At 43.4% G+C, this 13,005-nt stretch overlaps 1 long non-coding RNA gene across 1 annotated transcript in view; it reads left to right on the forward strand.

Annotated features, from left to right (window-relative positions):
* Positions 1-13,005, forward strand: part of LOC142820877 (uncharacterized) — a 32,623-nt gene that overhangs the window by 2,895 nt on the left and 16,723 nt on the right. Inside the window, exons 2-3 of the long non-coding RNA XR_012897827.1 lie at positions 9,958-10,031; positions 12,601-12,857. This is a non-coding gene — a long non-coding RNA (uncharacterized LOC142820877). The remainder of the gene's footprint in view (positions 1-9,957; positions 10,032-12,600; positions 12,858-13,005) is intronic.

Genomic DNA, 13,005 nt, shown 5'->3' on the forward strand with positions numbered 1-13,005 from the left:
CCACACGCAGTAACAGTTAACATTTGCTTTCTCATTTGAGACTTTATAGCTCCATCTGAGAGCTGTGCTACAGAACAATAGCCTACAGCACCAAGCTCGAGTGATGAGATTCAGGGAAGATACTGCATTGCCAATATTTACAGTAGCAGAACATAAAGTAGGATACACACTGTATTTGTGAGCTATTTTTTACTCTGTGTGCAGTGTGCGTACAAGTAGGAGAGAGTACATATATATTGTGGGTGTTCAAGTCTGCACTTTACATCTACAATATCTGTTCTAGTTCTTCTGCTGTGCTCTTCTTACGGAATCAGTTATTAGTTTAATTAATGTTTGCTACTAAACTTCCAAAGCCATTCCTCCTAGGGAATATCCAGCCCAATTTTCATGTCTATGTAGCATTCTTGGAGGATATGTATTATTAAGTTACTATCTACCATTTCCAAAATTTTGGGAAACCAATGTGTTGGTTCAGACCCCTTTAAACAACACTCTAGAATTAATCTTTTCATCTTAAAGGGAGGCCATTTTCTATGGCATACTTATTTTAGATCCTGGGCAAATTTCTGAAACAGAGCAAAACTTGCACAAGTCCAGGCTAAAGAAAGATCTTCTAGTATTTTTTTATTTTCCAGTTTGCTGCCAAGATTATCTCCATAGTATATATTTTTAAATGTAAGTATTCATTTTAATTTTCAAGAAACATGAGTTTCGCAGCCAGATTTAAAAGTTTCATCTGTCTCCCAGAAAAAGGATATGGGATTTTTTTTGTTACTAATCTAGTAACATCTTAAATTATGATGCCCCTTGTGAATGCTTTCTTCATATTTATGAAATTATTATTTGACAATGCAACATTTAATATTACTGAAATTATTACTATGCCTGCTTCAATACAACTGTTTATTGCACATTCTGTAAAATGCTGGATAATTTCATAAATAATTATAAAGAATTTTACAAATGCCACTTGCTGCAAAGGATTGTTGCAAATCCTTTATCTTTCATAAACACAGAAATAACAATTACATTTCTGAAATTAAGAGAAACTGCATGGCACGAGGGTGAGAGTATCCCAGTTATAACACATGCAAATCTGAGTGCCAGAAAAGTGGAAGCATCAGACCAAAAATAGTTTCTTTCTGAAAAGAAGCTTTTGATTTTCATCATAGTTATCTGCATCTATTAACTAGGGCTGTGTAAGATCCATCGTGCTGTTCATGAAACATAGGAATTGTCATTATGAATCAATCAATCCATCTGTCTCCAATACTGACCAGAACCATATACCTCAGAGAACAACGATCTTATGGGTGCTAGACACAATTGGTTTAAAAAAATTATTACAAGTTTTTACTTCTCTGCTTCCCCTGTTTATTCTTTCCTCTTATATTTCCCTAGAAAAGAGGAATTAAAAAAAAGTGAGGGGGAGAACACACCCCTTCTTCCCCCAGACAATTCAAACTAAATTTGTCAAACTGAAATTGTTTAGTTTCTAAATAAAACATTGTCACAAACAAAATAAGAGTGATGTTTTAATTAAATAAACTCTCCTGTAAAAAAAAGCGTGTGGGATTGGCAGCTGGGGGGATTCAATGAGTTCTGCTCTTAGATTGTCTGAAAAAAAGACAGAAACAGATCATAGCCAGAAAATGGGAGGCTCTATCTGGATAAACAATAACCAATTTGAGTGTTCACACAAATTCGATCCTGTAAATAGAACGTTTACTGCTCACAATCTGGCTAGCTGTCCCCAGAATTAAAACGATAAAAACTTGGCAATAGACCTGAAAGAAGAACCATGTTAGGGAAGCTCCTTTTGGCATTTCCTGCTCAAATGAAAACAGGAAGTGTTGGAAATTAGGAGGGGAGACAATGGGCAATCCATGGGGAAAATCTAACGTAGGCACAATCATTAAAGAAAGAGGTTGGCATGGTTTTGGATAAGCATTCCCAATTCTATCCTTTTTTAGACACCACTGCCTCTTTCCTCTTCTAATCAGCTGCTTCCAGGTCTCTGAAAATGAAAGACTTCTTTGCAGTGCTTTGGTGCTGGGGTCACAGGGTAAAGAAAGGCTTTCTCATCTACACCTACTCTATCTTGTTTAGATTTTCCTCCCTTTCTTGCTGTTGTCCTGAGACTCTTCTCCCAATTCCCATACAAGGAGCTTATTTCTTTTTCCCCCCAGATCAGGTCCAAAAATATTAAAAGGGGAGGGGAAGAAAAAAGTCCTTAGCAACCACAGATGCTGATTCCCTCCTTAATGGCAATTTGGCTCCAGCATCGTTTTTTTACAGGAGTAAATAGCCTGAGTTTCCCCCACTGGTGGGAATCTGTTCATCGCTGATTTACCCCCACAGCCCCGTGAAAGCAGAAGAATGTACCTTAGACTTTTTTAGCCTTCCCCAAGTTCTTCCACTTACTTACTCTCCGTGCTACCCAAAGGCTCTTCATTGCCAGTGTAAAACAATTTTGCTTCTGAGATTTCCTTCAAGACAGTCGTAGTACAGTGATCTTGATGAAGGGTTAGCTGGGTTATCCATGGGGTGGAGAATGGCTGCATTCCACCCTCATTTCCCTGCTTAATTAGTGGGATTCCCCTTTTCCTTAATGCAGTTAAGTGATGCAGCCAGTTCCCTGATTTCAGTCCTGTGAGCGAATTCATATTTATTGCAATAACTAAGCAGTCCCTCTATAATACCAGTCTGAGGAAAACCCAAGAATGGTAACTCATGGGAAAACGGAGGACTGAAGGCAGAAAATGAGGATTGGAAGCAATATATTGAAACATTAGGGCAAGAGAGAGCAGATTAATATTAAGGCTCCAGGTTAAACTGTAGACCTGTTTACTTAGGGGTGTTCCACCCAACATAGCAGGGAGAGTTTGCATCTGACATGTCTCTGCAATTTCTGGTGAGCTCCACAAGTTGCTTTCTTCTCAGTTCCACTGAACATGTGTCCATGTAATGAAACAACCACTAGAATTGACAGTAAGCAGTACACTCAGAGGCCAAAGAATAATACTAATCCTCTCTTCTTACCCCATGAGGATGATTTATTTGGCCTAAGTGCATTGAGAGAGATTAGTCTGTGGAGGCTGTACAGACTCAAAGGTAATGGTGATGGTACACCGCACTTTGGGGGTAAATTCACTTTGACAAGAAAGGTAGCAAGAGAATAAGGAGAAAATCCAGCATTCTGTTGTACAGGTTCATGAACAAAAATTGGAATTATTTTCAAGATATACAGATGACAGGCAGCAGAGCAGTATGTTAACTGTGAACTATTACACAGCCGGTCAGCTCCAAGATGATTTTTCATGCACAGATGGTAAAAGACATTCTCAAAACCACTGAATCATTTTGTTGATTTCCTAGGGTTGCATTAATTTGAGTTTCCTTAAAAGACAAAATTCTGCTTACTGGGTTTGTGTATTACATAGACGAACTACACACTAGGGAGTTTCACAAACAATAAAAGTCCTGTTTGCCTTGTTCCGTTTCAAAGGTGTGCTGACCTGGTGCATCACAAACACAAAGCTCTCTCTGAGTGTTTTTGGCTCTCTTCTTTTAAATAGAACCTAGAAGTGCAGCCCTCCTCGTTGATCTTGAGGCCTTTCTTCTTCCAGAGATTTTCGAACACTTTATTTATTAGCACATGGGACAAATGGGAGATTTTGTTTGCAATTTCATCTAATGTTTCCAACACTGTCATTACTACCTTGAGTTAGAATGGCTCCATTGTAAAAACAGAACTCCCTGCATCTTCAGCTTTGACTGCAGAACACGTCCACTATTCTCTGGCTACGTCTAGACTGGCATGATTTTCCAGAAATGCTTTTAACGGAAAAGTATTCCGTTAAAAGCATTTTCGGAAAAGAGCATCTAGATTGGCGCAGAGTTCGCGTTGTAACGATGCGTTTTTGCGGAAAAGCGTCCGTGCCAATCTAGATGCGCTTTTGTGCAAAAAAGCCCCGATCGCCATTTTCGTGATCGGGGCTTTTTTGCGGAAAACAAATCTGAGCTGTCTACACTGGCCCTTTTGCGCAAAAGTTTTGCACAAAAGGGACTTTTGCCCGAAAGGGAGCAGCATAGTATTTCCGCAAAAAGCACTGATTTCTTACAGTAGGAAGTCAGTGCTTTTGCAGAAATTCAAGCGGCCAGTGTAGACAGCTGGCAAGTTTTTCCAGAAAAGCAGCTGATTTTCCAGAAAAACTGGCCAGTCTAGACAAAGCCTCTGTGTATGGAGAGTGAAGGTTCCATCAATGGTGTTCAATGCTATTGTCTTTGAGTACCCAGAGTGGTGGCAGGTACAGCACTGACAGGATATCCTTGGGAGTTAACAGGTACAGTCTGAGCAGGAGGGTTCTTTGGACGCACCATCTTCAGATGTGTGTACACATCTGAAGATGGAGAGAGGCTGTTCTCAGTGGTGACCGATGGCAGAACAAGGAGCAATGGTCTCAAGTTACAGTGCGGGAGGTCTAGGTTGGATATTAGGAAAAACTATTTCCCTAGGAGGGTGGGGAAGCACTGGGATGGGTTACCTAGGGAGGGGGTGAAATCTCCATCCCCAGAGATTTTTAAGTCCCAGCTTTAAAAGGCCTGGGATACTGGCTGGGATACTTTAGTTGGGATTGGTCCTGCTTTGGGCAGGGGTTTGGATTTGATAATTCCGGAGGTCTCTTCCAACCCTGGGATTCTATGATTCACTGGAGCTGAAGGTTTAATTTCCAACTCAGGTAAACTAACCTTTTGTGCTAGCTCTCATCCGGCGAGGGTACTAAAAAGAGCACTGTCGTCGCAGCTACATGGTCGGTAGAAATGCACCATTCGGTTTAATTAGTTAAACATTATATTTAACCAGTTAACTGATTAAATGGGGGTGGATGGAGGGCCGGTCTAGCCCAGCTGCTTCTGGCCATGCACGGGCTGTAGGATCTGTATACAAGTACTACATTATTCAGACCTCGTAGTGCTTTTAAAAACTTGTTTAGGCTGAGTTTAAAACATAAGAATGGCCGTACTGGGTCAGACCAAAGGTCCTTCTAGCCCAGTAGACTGTTTGCCGACAGTGGCCAGCACCTGGTGCCCCAGAGAGGGTGGACCGAAGACAATGGTCAAGCGATTTGTCTCCTGCCATCCCTCTCCAGCCTCTGACAAACAGAGGCCAAGGACACCATTTCTATCCCCTGGCTCATAGCCTTTTATGGACCTAATCTCCATGAAATTCTCTAGCTTCTCTTTAAACTCTGTTATAGTCCTATAGATCCTGGTTTTTGTCTCTTGCATGCAGGAGAATGTAAGAAATATGCCAACACCCTTAAGATTTGAAATCTTAAACTGCAATGACCCTCTCCCTATTGATGAGTGAGCATCTGGTGCTGTCGCATGAGCATCATCTCTTGGCACTGTTCTCACCAGAAGACACAGTGGAACGAAAACAAAAGATGTGACAAATTTGTCCTTTTCTTTCATAATTAACCAAAATATCTCTGCATGTAGCAAAGCATGGCTCCTAATTAACAGACAGGCGAGAGGCTATTTTTAAAATCCAGACCCCCCAGTAATTATATTTGCAGCAGAGAATGATATTTCAGTCAAATGCGACAGACAGTGAGTCCAGTTCCCCAGTGAAGCAATTAATATTTCACACCTGCCAAGCAAATAGGCAGCAGAGGGAAAGGAGGGAGTAGCATTGAAAAAGGGATGTTATGCTGTTGGGTCCACAGTCTTGAAGCAGGAAGACCACAGAGGATGCAAAATCTTTCATTTCATGCCATGACTTGGAAAGCACCTTTATAGTAAGGCTTTGGAAATGGGACCTGGCAAAAGCTAATGCTGGCAAAATAATTATTGCAAGGGATGGACGATTCAAGCGCTTGGGATACAAGATGATGGAAATAAGAACTGGAAACCAGAAATGATGCCATTAAGGCTTCTTGGGTAGAATCTGGTGATTATTCAGTGACCCAGAGATGGAGTGTTCATGGAGGTAAAGTGCAGTCTTGAGTGAAAGACATCTGTCAAAGCAAACAGCTTTAGTCGGCAATTTCAGCCCTCTCGCCCCTTCCCCCCAGGCCCTCTGCTGAGCAGTTAGGTCCCCACCTCTGCTCCAGAGATGATCCCTGATGATTTGGGATTGAAACATATGGTCATGGACTAGTAGGAAGGAAATGTGTGCTGAGGAGAAATAAAAGAATCCCTCCCCATTGGGCACCTTTTATCTTGTGTGAAATTTGAAACATTTTTTGAGTTCCTCTCTTCTTGCTTTTGTAATTGCAGAGCTGGTTAGGGAAGAGGGGAGCAGGGAGCTAGGGGTGCTAAACCCATGCACAACAAGGTCAAGCGCAGATCATTTGAAATTCCAAAGCCGTTTCCCTCCCCTTCGACGGTATTATCATCTCTTCCTCTCAGAGACTGCTCAGTTTTAAGGGACACGGCCCTGTACTTAACTGTCTGATTGTCTGGCTGCTGTTTGCCAGCTCTTTTGCCAACAAAATCAAACTGGCACTTGCCAGGACCAAACTTTTGTCATTTTTTTGGAGGCTCAGGGGGGCAGCTAGCAACTCTGAAGTTTTGTCGTTCAATTGCCAGTGCAGACATAGTTTACATTATTATAAATTTTAAATCTATAGAAATCCTCTACACAATCTATTCCATGCCCTCCACTCCCCCCTTGGGAAAACAGTCTCTAGTTCTTAAAACATTAGTGTCCTCTTCAGGTTAAGTAAATAAGAGGGGTCTTTTGGTCCCACTTTCCAGTGTAAAAGAAGGTCAACCTCTGCAATTTCTCTCTAATCCCAATCATTAGGAGCAGCTCCCTCATTCATCTCTGGGATGTAAATATATGAGGCCACAAGGCAGCATATTTCTATCCCAAGATCATTCTAATCATTTTTAATGTGAAAGTAAATGAAATATAATACAATGCAAAATGAAGATGTTTAAAAAGGGCCCAAAGTAAGAACCAAATAGTTAATTTTGTTGGGGGGGAGAGAACGGGGGAGTTGTGTATATTAATAGTTAGCATTTATATACCAGTACTATATCAACTAAAGAGCTAAGTGTTTACAGAATTAAGGCTCACAGCACTCTAATATTATCCCCATTTTTAAAATGGGGGAAGGAACAGAGAGGTGAAGAGACTTGCCCAAGGTTGATGAGTGAGTAAGTGGCAGAGTCTAGAAGTGCAATCAGGAGTCCTGACTGTCACTTGCTCTGATGGCTAGTTAGTGTTGTCTCCGAGCTCAGTATTTACATTGAGTTTGGAGTGTGCTGCTTCCTAGCACCTCATGCTCCTAGACCTTACTAAATTGCATTAGGATTATTCTTCTGCTAGCCAGTCATCGCCTTGCTAATCATTCATGTTGCTGCTGCTGTTTTAAGAATGCTTATTGTTTAGAGCTGTGAAACAATAATCTCATTGGATACTTTCTCTCCTTCCTTCCCCCTTGCTGATTCCACTACTGAGAGAAGCAGGCAAGAGGAGTATATGACTGCCAAGCATTAGGAAATACTCTTTCAGTTAAAGCATCTGGCTTCTTGGCAAGCCTCAAAAAGAGCCATGCTGATAGTTCTGGAATATCCACGGAGGCCCAGGAGAGGCTGGGAAGTCCTTGATAGGCTGTCAGAGCTGTGTGCTCCCCTTCAGGAGGCTGTTCACCTTTGATCCAGCAGAATTTGCATGCTTTTATCTGTTTGAGTTGGAGGCACTAACAACTTGTGTGTGTGCGGGAGTATATAGTTGCCCCTCTAGAGATCTTTCTTTCCTGTCAACTCTTTGAGGGGACAGCATAGGGAAGATGGCTTTCATATCTATGTGGATCTTGCTATATACCCAGGGGATGATTAGAGAGGAACCTCCATAGCATAGCCATGCTTCTTTCCAGCACTAAATTTCCGCTCTGCCTAACTGTGTATTTTTCAATGCCTGGAAGTACTTGCAATCTGAAAGGGTCAACATTAAGTAGCTGAGGCTCCAAAATCAGTCTTCCTTAAAATTAAGACCTGAGCCACTCGAACAACAATGCACCTGTTGCCATGCCTCACTGGTTCACAGTTAAGAATGCCAAATTCAGGATAAAAAGATTCAGAGGCATAACCGTGTTAGTCTGTAACTTTCAAAGCAATGAGTAGTCCTGTTGCGCCTTAGAGACTAACAGAAATATATAGAATCATGAGCTTTTGTGGGTAAAATCCACTTAATCAGGTGAACTGGAGTAGAAAGAACAGAAATATATAAAAACAGAAATGGTAACACATATAAACTTGTAGGGGAACATTTTAACCCACCTGATCACACAGTCATAGATTTAAAAGCAGCCATTTTCAACAAAGGAGTTTCACTAATCAATTATGCAGAGAGACTGCGGAACTGGAATTCATCTACAGATTTGACATTGTCGCCATGGGTTCGAGTAAAGACATTAACTGGGTGGCGCATTACATAGCCAAGTTCAATCCTGTTTATTGTCGCACCGTAGCTCATTTAACAAGACTTAGTGGCAGAACAATTTTCATTCAGTGAGAGAATGTTTTCTGAATTCTAAACATGCACTCAAGGGCGGATGCTCGCAAGGTAATCAGCAGTCAGGGTGGTCATTTGAACACCACCAAATTATTAATTTGAAGATTGGTTAATAAACTTGTGTGGTAGGGCGTTCCTGGGAGATTTCATGGGATTTCTGTTTCTGTTCCTCACTTAAACCAGGAAGTAACATTACTGAAATACAGCCATGCTGTGAGGATATGTCTACACAGCGGAGAGAGTGGTGCGGCCCGGGCGTGTTGAGGGAGCCAGAGCTTGAGGGAGCAGCGCCGCATGAGGGGTGCTGAGTAAAGATGGGGGCAGGTATCTGAGTGCTAGGGGGCGGAGCCGAGGGGAGCGGGAAACCTCTGTGAGCGGGTGACTGACCCAGCCGGGCAGGACCCCTCCCGCCCTGGGCATGAGCAGCAACACCAGAGGCAGGGAGCCTGAGGGAGCAGACATGCTGTGAGTCAGTCTCCATCCGCAGCTTGCCCGGATGGAGATTTTTCCCATCTGGTGTTTAGGTGGTTCTGGAGAAAGATAATTTTGTTTCCTTTTTTAGATAAAGCTGCTATCCCAGTTAATTACCAGTAGGGAATATACCACAATCTAGCAACTGGCGTGAGCACTCCACCACACAGGTGGATCAGATGCAGGTGGGAGAATGAACCAGGAGGGAGGTGCTGTTGTGAGAGCAGGAAATGATTTGAAAGCACTTCACCAGTCTCTGATGTTCAGGTGCAGTCCTGACTTCATATCAGTGCTTGTGGGACCTCTCTCAACAGGGAAGGTAATTAGGCTGCAGCCTTAAAGACAATTCCAGAGCACTCCAGGATCTGGTAGATAAGACCCTGCTGATGTAGTCTAGCTGAGAAGATCATGGGAAAAGAAGTCCCCTGGAGTAACTAGTGTCCCATGGAGTAGGAGGGAAACCATGTCTACAGTGGATGGGGGACTGTGCCAGCCCCCACCAATTAACCATAACCGGTTAACCATTAACATCCCTACTCCCTAATAGAAGAGATTCAATCATAGAGCACCCTCAGCTCAGCCGCTCTGCCTTGGACCCTTACTCAGCATGAATGACTCTGCTGCATGCTCGGATGTTGGATGCATTTGGTGGCATTGCAAATTCCAGGGAGTCAATGCGTTTCTTTCACTCATGACTTTCCTCAGGGATCCATATTGTTTGTGATTCTACAGTAGGCCCTCAGCAACCATAGCTCATCAATTGTTGTGATGCTAGGTGGTGCTCGGAGCAAAGTGGTTTAGAGAAAATATGGACAGAATAAATAGAGGATTTGCTCCATAATAGGAGCCTGGTAGAAGAACTCTGGGAGGCTACTTCACCAAAATCACAGCCAGTGAAATGTGGTCTTTGAGGTCTGCAGTGATGAAATGGCTTCTCTCTGTCTCTGTTTTCCCAGGCCAGACTCAATGGGAGATAGCTACGAAGGAAAAAGCCAAAATACTGGACAAAGCCATAGCCTTCCCCCAGTGTGTAAGTTGATCTCTGTATTGTGTTTGGAAAATGTTTTGCTCCCAGTAAATGCTGGCTTGGTGTTTTCTGACAGCTATGACAAGGCCTCAAATGAGACAATTAATATTTCACAGCTGCAGAGTTTGGAAGGTGACTAGAAAAAAAATCCAAGTGAGTGTGGGAGCAGGTGTGGTTTGCTTAAAATTCACCAACAAAAATTAATACGAACCACAAGCTAGGAGCTGAGGTGAGGCTGCTAACTAAATCCTTTTTAAAAGATTGCAGATATTCTCAAGGGGTTTCATGCTCATCCTTGTGTAGTCAACTTCTTCACTGGAGCCCTGAGGCTAACAGTTAGGCTCTGATGATGCAGGGATGACTTAGCATCAGGTGTGAAATAGTCCAATTCAGTAGAGCCCCAGGCTTACCTCATGGTCAGCTCCTCTTCCCTGCAGATGAACAGATGAATGGACTCCCACGAAGTTAGCTGCATGGTATCTTGAAAGCTGAGATCTCTGCTCTGAATGGAGACTAATAATACCTTGGCTTTTTCAAAAATACTTGTCTTTGTGCTCTTCCTCCCATCCATTTCTTCAGTGTGATCTACATGTGCTACTGGCCGCCCCAGCACTACAAAGCACTCTAAACTCGAAATAAGAAACGCAATTTGCACTATGCAAATTGTGTGTGTTATTTCAATTGAATTTCGAAATAGCATATTTTGAAATTTGGTGCGTCTACACAGCGCCAAATTTCAAAATAACGCGCTATTTCAAGACACCCTTTAACCATCGTGGAACGAGGGTTACAGGCATGCCAAAATAGTGCATCCGCTATTTCGTGACATATCATATATATATATATAGTAGCCCAATGTCTGTGACTCTGTAACCCTGAAATGCTGGCTGTTTCCTCTGGGTGGTGCTGTTGCCTAAGTCACATCCTTCACCTCCCGCCATGGCGCTCGGCTGACTTCTGCGCTACTCAGCCGGGCCGCCACGTGGGAGCAAGTGGCACAAGCGACCGTTTGGGCTCCCCGCTCTCCATGCAGCACGGGGAGTGTGGAGCCTAAATGGCTCTTTGGGCTCTGCAGTCCCCCAAGTGAGAGGCAGGAGGGGGAGGAGAAGAGAGAGAAAGAGAGGGAGGGGGCGGAGGAGAGCTGAGACAGAGAGAGAGAGAGGGGGAGGCAGGAGGAGGAGGAGGAGGAGGAGGAGGAGAGAGCGAGAGATATGGAGCGAGAGACCAGAGGCTCAGTAGAGAAGACTGACGTGGAGGAGAGACCTTATAATCCCGTTTTATGATGGGCTAATTGGCTAGTCTTGAAATAGTGGGCACGTTCAAAAGATGCGAGGTAGCTATTTCGGGATACTTCCGGTATCCTGAAATAGCTCCGCTGTGTAGACATATCCTCAGAGCATGGCTGTATTTCAGTAATGTTTTTAAGTACATCTAATCTACTCTATCTCTGAGAGAGTCTGTGTATCTCTCTGTCTGTGAGTCCATTTGTTCAAGAACTCCTCCTAAACGGGTAAGAGCTAGGACCACCAAATTTGGTAGGTAGCTTCCTCTTACCCTGACTTAAAGAAATATGGGGGTTTGATTGTGTCAGGGTGTGCCTAGAATGTGATTATTTCTCTACTAGCAGGCACAGTTCTACTGACCACAGGGAAGCAGCAAGAAGCCAGAGATGAGGATCGGGACAGCTATAACCCCATTGGGGCGGCAGGGGCAGAGAAAGGGACAACTATCTACTACATATTTCAGAGTTTGTCTGTCTGTCTGTACCCCAGATGGGGACATGTATCCCTCCCTTGGTTGTGCCCACTGCAGCTGCAGCGGACGTGTACAGGAGCTTCTCATTTGGCCTCCAGCTGTTCTGGTGAGAGAGGGTTGGGGTTGTCCTCTCTTCCCGGGGCAGCCTGCCTCCTGAACCCCTCCACCCCAGCCCCACCGCAGAGCAATGATTTAAATGAAGAAAAACAAAAAATATTTCAGTTAAGGACTTGAGCAACATCCGATAAATCCTCTAGTGTTTTATTAAGCACTTTGAACTGAAAAATGTTATGGAAATATAAGAATACTAGAAGATTTACCTAGCATTGCTCAGGTCCTTAACTCAATTTTTGTTTTTTTGGAAAATAAAATAAAAATGTACGTGCTTCATTTAAATCATTGCTCTGGGATGTCCCTCTGATACACCCCAGCCCCCTGAGTCTGCAGTCCCTATTTAATAGGTAGCAAGTTTAAAACAAACACAAAGAAGTACTTCTTCATGCAACACACACAGTCCACCTACGGAACTCCTTGCTAGAGGATGTTGTGAAGACCAGAACTTTAACAGGGTTCAAAAAAGCACTAGGTAAATTCATGGAGGATAAGTCCATCAATGGCTATTAGCCAGGAGGGGTAGGAATGGTGTCTGTAGCCTCTGTATGTCAGAAGCTGGGAATGGGGAAGAAGGGTGGAATCACTTGATGATTCCCTGTTCTGTTTAGTCCCTCTGGGGGCACCTAGCACTGGCCACTTTTGGAAGACAAATACTGGGTTAGTATTTGTGTATGACCCACTATGGCTGTTCTTATGTTCTTAGTCCCCAGGAGCCTGCATGGTGCTGATCTCCTGTTGGTGGTGTCAGTTAAACCCCAAGACAGCGCATTCAGGAACAACAGCTTTTCACCACAGCAAGGGATCTCTGCTTTGCCCCTAACCCCATCTTCACACAGGAGGCTGTTGTGGCCCCAGAAAAATCCACAGGAGGCCACATTTGAGAAACCTTTGGTCTAAAGGGCAGCTCTCAGAGGATGGTGGAGGGTCACGGGGAAGTGTTGGGAAAGGAAGCAGAATGAGGTAAGGAAAATGTCAAATATGCTGATTTATTCCTCCAGCATAAACAATGTTAGCACAAAGCCAACCCTAACAAAGGGAAGTGGTGTTACCGTCACAAATAGCAGTGTCTGGCTCCCTTCATGGAAGTCTTAGTTGAGGCCAAGAATGG

This window comes from Pelodiscus sinensis, chromosome 27 (genome assembly GCF_049634645.1).
Source record: "Pelodiscus sinensis isolate JC-2024 chromosome 27, ASM4963464v1, whole genome shotgun sequence".
Lineage (NCBI taxonomy): Eukaryota > Metazoa > Chordata > Testudines > Trionychidae > Pelodiscus > Pelodiscus sinensis.